Genomic DNA, 6,773 nt, shown 5'->3' on the forward strand with positions numbered 1-6,773 from the left:
GTCTTTAGCCAAAAGTTGGGAAAATCAAATTGAAAAAAGGTGCCTTTTTTGTTGATCTGAGGGTTTAGGGAGATAAGAAAACCAGGCAGCTGTAATGGCAAGCAAAGAAATACTTAACACCTTGTTTCAGCTATTTATTTAGCACCTTGTTTCAGTTCAAGTTTCTTCTAAGCCTTACCCATGATTATATCAAGTCTTTATTAAGAAACAACTTGTGAGCCCTACAATTTGTGAACCCCAGAACTTGTGAAACCCTGTTGCTGATGCAACAGGAACAGGGGGGAACAGGGAGGAGCTAATAGCCATGTATAAGGAGAAGCCAAGCTGGGAGAGAGCAGAACGGAGAAGAACTGAGAAGAGATCTCTTGTGGTGGCAGAGTTGAGAAGGAGAAAACTTGTGGTATCCTGGCACTCTGTTTGTCTGTTCTGTCTGTGTTGATTTTTGTTTGTAGTACTTTGTACAGAAGCCCTGAGACCTTACTGAAAGTTCTGAAAGAGGATTTTCTGGTGGTCTGTTTAAAGTAGTCCTGGAGGAGGGTTTCAGAGGTTCTGGGACTTTACTGATGATTTGTGTTGACTTCTTGGACCTTGTTTGTGGGTCTGTGTTGATTTCATAGGCAGATAGTGAATTGATGATGGTGCTGGCAATGTGCATGAATATTATTGTGAGTCTTTTAAGCTTTGTCTTCCCACAAACAGGAACTGTGAAGGACTTGAGGTGGATTGGACACTGTGAACTTCAGTGTGGAATGGGAACTGGATGAAGAACTGGACAAGGAGCTGAGAGCTGCCTGCCTTTGAATCCAGGTGACAGTTGGATAGATTCCAGCAGGAGCTGGAACCATGAAAGAAGAACTATGGAAGCTGAGAGCCAGTCTCAAGTCAAGATGAAAAGACATCTTTTTGGGTACTTAATGCTGACGGAGAAGATTATGATTTACTGTGACCTAGGGGCGGAAAATTTTGACCTTTGTACTTTGTGTCCCTTAAGGAGGCCTGCTCCTTAAGGATGATTGAATTAAGCACTTGCTGAATGATATCTTTTGCTTAAAATTATGTGGCCACTTTGGTGAAAACCATGTGGCTACTTTAGTGATAACTTGTTATATTAAAACATTGTGAATGCTGTACTTTGGTTTCTGTGTTTTGCTTTAGTGTACTGCTGAATAAACAGAGAGTTCACTATACTACATAATCAGAACCTTGAAGCTATTTATAGCAGCAGTCCTCTGGAAAGCTGCTGGTGCTTGGCTTTATAGCAGCATAGACCTGTATTTGAAGTCAGAGGATCTGAAGAGAAGCCCTGGCTCCAACACTTGACAGATATATGATCATGAAAGATAATTCAACTTATCTGAAAAATGACAAAAGTATTTTCACTATCTACCTCACCGGGTTGAAAATGCCTTGTAAATCTCAAAGTACTAGATAAATATGAGTCATTATTATTGATAATAAAGCTATGTAAGCTCATACCATTAACATGGGAATCAGTTTGCTGTATTACCTGGTCAATTAATTTTATCTCTGCCTATCTCAGTTTCTCAAACTATAAAATATGGGTGATAATAGTACCAACCTCCCAGGGTTGATGTGAAGATTAAATGAAATATATGTAAAGCACTTATCACAGTGCCTGACACACAAAAGATACTTAATAAATGCCTGTTTCTTCCCTCCCTCCCTCCCTCCCTCCCTCCCTCCCTCCCTTCCTTCCTTCCTTCCTTCCTTCCTTCCTTCCTTCCTTCCTTCCTTCCTTCCTTCCTTTCTTCCTTCCCCAGCAATTCTCAAATTGATGAGAGCCTAGGTAATTTTGAATACTTTGTTTCTACAGAATACTGCTATGGCTATTTTAGCTTATATTAGGTGTTTATTTTATTTACCCCTTTAAGGATCATATGCCCAGTATTTGGCTTAAAGTGTGTAGTCAGTTAAATCACTTTCTCACATAATTTTTGACAGATATCTTACATAAATTGTTTTCCATAATAAACTTCATAGTTTATATGACCACTTCATAGCTCACAATATCAGTATGACTGTTTCATTTAGAATCTTTCCAAATTGTCTACGCCCAGTTTTTGTGATCTTTAATTATTTACATCGTGGAAGATGAGTTGTCTCAGAGTTGCCTGAATTTGTATTTCTCTTACAGTTAGTCATTGATAGCTTGCATTCATGTGGTCATTTCAGACTTTTTGACCAATTTTCTATTGGAAAATGGCTCTTGTTATTATATTTTAGTATTGATTCCCTATCTTTCTTGTGTATCAGAATGTTATCACTCACATTTAATACAGATATCTTCATAGTTTATTCTTTCTCCTCCAGTTAGTTTTAGGCTCTCAATTTTACTTTTGTAAAAATTTTTAATGCCATGTATTCAAAATTGTTTATTTTATTTTTACTTATCTCCTCTGTTATTTGTTTGATTATGAATTCTCCAAACTTCAGATGTGAAATGTACTGTATCTTGTTCATCAATTATTAAAAGTACTCATCTGTGAAATTAATAATTATAGTATCTAACTTTTTTTCCTTTAATTATATCATCCAACATCAGATTAATTCTTAGAAGAATGGTTGTTTCTTGTAAGTTTATAATTTTTGTATTGTCTGTGGTATCTAGCTTCTAGAGACTTTTTCTTCTTGCTAAAGTTTCTAGAAATGAGATCATATATATATGTATAATATATACACACATATATGCTAATAAAGAAATGATATAGCTTTGATATATTTTTAGGAGAGGTCAGGACATATAATTTTAATGGAGAATTTCCACTATGTTTAGTTTTATATGCGCGCACACACACACACACACACATATATATAGCATGCATATGCGAATAAATAGATTATCTGTGCATATTTATACAGGCATATGAAGACATACATATATACACACAGTTATATATGTTATGCATATACATATATACACATGAATGTGTACACATATAAAACTATATATACTCTTAGAGAAACTTATTTATTGTGAATGTGTAATTTTTGAATTGTATGCAATATTCATGCTCTAGAGGATGTTTCCCCTATGTTGAGTGTGTATGGTTATATACATGCATGTACATATGTGTATTATAATATGTATATACATGTAGGCATAATATATATTAACATACATGTAACTACATATAGTATATGTGTGTATATAATATCATTTATATATTTTTGAAAATATAATATATGTGTATATTTCTATATACACATATAAAGCTATATCTATATTTCTAGATGTCTCTTTCTATCTTATCTCTTTATATTGGGGGGAAAATCCTCTAGAGCCTGAATATCACAGGCAATTAAAAAATTACAAATTTGCAACAAATAACCATTCCTCCAAGAGTGTGTGTATCTGAATCTGAGACTGGCTGTCTATCCATTATGTCATGCTCTGTTCCATAATATGGCTAGTTTCTTTGATTCTTGTAAACTTTTAATGAGAGATAACATTTCTCAGATAACATTCTCAATATTAGAATGAATTAAGAAGATAATTTGGTTTTGTAGTCAGGAGACCTTGACTTGAGTCCCATCTCCACAAATTAGAGTTTGTGTGATCTTTTCTCTTTGCTTCAGATTTCTCCTTTGCAATATGTGGATAATAGTAATTGAATCATCTCCTCCAAAGGGTTGTGAGGGGAGTACCATAGTATTAATGCTTACTATGTAGTTACTGTAATAACAGCCACTTCTGCTCAGAGTTTATGCTTATAGATTTCAATCTGGAAGGGACCTCAAAAGCCATCTGGTTCAATTTCCTCATTCTAAAGGTGAGGAACCTGATACCAAGAGACATTACTGTAACTGAGTTTACTAAGCAATGGATGTGGGATTTGAAACCAGGGTTTTCTTGCTCTAGAGATAGAGTTCTTCTTGGTATATACCATGTTACCTCTTACCTCTTTTGCTTTTATTTGTAGTATTCTCTAAGGACCTCTTTAGGCCATCATTTTGCAATTTAAGCTGCTCATGGCAAGGTCATTGCCTAATAAAATCATCACCATTTACCACTAAATTAGTCCTGGACATTCTGACCTGCTTTGTATTTCTCAAGATTTGGCCAAAAGATTAACTCTGAGTACTTAGATTCAATTTTCTCTAGATGCTTTTGGGGCACAATGGATCAAGGAAACATTTGTGATGGCATATATGAGACTGTGGTACTTTCTTTAGCAAGATCTCTCTTTCACAAAGACCTCTAGAGATAAGTATCCAGCATTAGGGAAAAAAAGGTCATCATGCTCAAGATTATTCTCTCATGAAAGAGAAGAGAAATCTGAATGACCCTAGGAAGGAATAAGTTTGCTTTTAATTTCAGATGTATTATAGAATCCAATATCAGATTCATTTGAATGTGTCCACTTTTGTAGAGTGTTCCGAAGTCAGAAAGTGTGCAGGTCAAACTTTTGGAAGAGATATTGCCTGGATGAAAAATTTTGGGGGCTAGGAAATTAAAGGAGATCCCAGCCTGTTTCCAGAGTGATCTATCCATTACCAGGACCACTTTGTACCACATTGATGAGTGCTGTTCTTAAGTGTTTTTTTTTTTTGACTCATGGAGGAGTTTGATTGTTTAGAGTTTTTGTTAGAATGGAGCTTTGGATGGGAAAATGGTGAAGTCTGCAACCTTGAATGTCCAACAGACTGAAGTCAGGGCTTGCATATTTTCCAGACACAGTAAATAACTGTTTTTATTTATATCCTTAGAGACTGATGGCCTCTGAATGATTGGTTAAACACATATTTTGTCATTTGCAAAGAGGCGAAAAAGCATTCCTTCCCCATTTCCCACCATTTTTATTCCAAATGGTGTAGCAATTAGGTCAGTGAACCTAAGTAAGTTATCATTTACCCTGATCTATAGGGGATATAGAAGAAGCTTAAGGCATGATCTCTGTGCCTTTTGATCATGGAGAAAAATGATGTCCACAAATAAATAGGGATATCTATAAATAAATAGGGAGCAATACAAATTTGTGAATAATTAAGAACTACACATATTGACACTATAAATTGAAATTCGGAGAAGGGAAAGATCAACATAGGCTAAAGCAGTCATGAAAAACTTCTTGGAAGAGAAGGGCTTGGACTAGCCTGTGAAGGAAGAGCGAAATTTTGATAAGCAGAAAGTAGTATGGAGGGTATTCTAGGTAGAGAGGACTACCACATGAAGAAGTATTTGGAATAGGAGTAATTATGACCTGGGCAATTATAAGAAATGATACCAACCTAAATGTACTCAATTTATCAATAAATCAGAATTTATACAATGCCTACTGTTTATCAGGCACAGTGCTAGGTACTTTGGATAAAAAGACAAAAATGAAAAATTACCTGCCCTTAAGGAATTTATAGTCTATTCGGAGAAACCAGATATACATATGTAAATGAATACAAAATGTAGGACAAAGTAAATATGAAGTAATTTGAGTGGGGAGGAGAAATGCTAAAAATTGAAGTGAAGAGAAAAGCCTTGAGCACCCTGAGGAGGTTGAGCTGAGCCTTGAGGAGGTTAGGAATTCTCAGGCTATTGTAAGAGTCTATAAAAGTGTTATTTGAAAAGATTGAATAAGGTTAGTAGCTGTACAAATATGTTTAAGAAAAGGACAGGGATGGGGGCAACTAGGTGGCGCAGTGAATAGAGCACCAGTCCCGGAGTCAGGAGGACCTGAGTTCAAATCCGACCTCTGACACTTAACACAAAAACTAGCCATGTGACCTTGGGCAAGTCACTTAACCCCAATTGCGCTCCAAAAAAAAGCAAAAAAAAAAAACCAAGAGGACGGGGAGAAAGATATTGTGTAGATAGAATAAAAATCAACAAGACTAAGCAACTGACTGAATCTGGGAAATAAGGGAGAGAAGGAAATTGAGGGTAACTCTGACTAGGGATGCTGCTTCCCTTGATAGAAATTGGGAAGTTCTTGAATAAATATAGGTTTTTGGGGGGAAGAAAATAGGTTGAGGGTTTATGGGTAATTGGAGTTCAGGAGAACAATTAGGACTGTAGGTATGGGAGTTATCTACTTAATTAAACCTATGGGAACTGATTAGATCACCAAGAGACAGAATGTCAACAAAAGAGAAGAGAGCCCAGGATAGAGGTTTTAATTTAGGGTGTTGAAGGACACGGATGATGATCCTGCAAAGGAGACTGGATGGAATGGAAAATTTTTCTAAAGAAAAGATTTTCAGAAGGAAAATCAAGACAGAGCAGTATCATAAAAGTCCATTTAGGAGAAGGATACACAGTGTAAAATTCTGCATAAATTTCAAGAAGGAAAAGGATTGAGGAAAAAGAGATTGGATTTGTCTGTGAATAAATCACTGTTAACTTTGAAAAAAGCAGGTTCAGTTGAATTATTGGGTCAAAAAATAGATTGCAAGAAGTTGAGAAGTGAGTTAGAGGGGAGGATGTGAAAGCAAAAAATATGGACAACTTTTTTTTAGCAGTTTAATTAAGAAAGAGGGAGAGATATAGCATGACAGCTTGAGGTGATGGAAAGGTATAGTGAAATATTTTTACATTTTTAATATTGGGGGAACTTTGGACATGTTTGCAGGCAGTGGGTAGGGAAAATGAAGATCACAGATCAAAGGGATGTTTGGGAGAGGGGGTAAATCTATTGGAGAAGATAGGAGAGGATGAAATTAAACACATATGTAGAGGGGTTGAGAAAATGAGACAGACAGTGAGAGAGAGACAGAGAGAGAGAGAGAGAGAGAGAGAGAGAGAGAGAGAGAGAGAGAGA

At 35.9% G+C, this 6,773-nt stretch overlaps 1 long non-coding RNA gene across 1 annotated transcript; it reads left to right on the top strand.

The window, feature by feature from the left end:
• The first annotated feature begins 231 nt into the window (after positions 1 to 231).
• Positions 232 to 1,130, top strand: LOC138166916 (uncharacterized). Its single transcript, XR_011169766.1, has 2 exons — positions 232 to 400; positions 700 to 1,130. It is a non-coding gene; the product is annotated as an uncharacterized lncRNA (long non-coding RNA).
• The last annotated feature ends 5,643 nt before the right edge of the window (positions 1,131 to 6,773 follow it).

Source organism: Petaurus breviceps, unplaced genomic scaffold (assembly GCF_028583685.1).
Source record: "Petaurus breviceps papuanus isolate PSGF00001 unplaced genomic scaffold, PetGlider_PUasm1.0 227, whole genome shotgun sequence".
In the NCBI taxonomy this organism is placed as follows: Eukaryota; Metazoa; Chordata; class Mammalia; order Diprotodontia; family Petauridae; genus Petaurus; species Petaurus breviceps.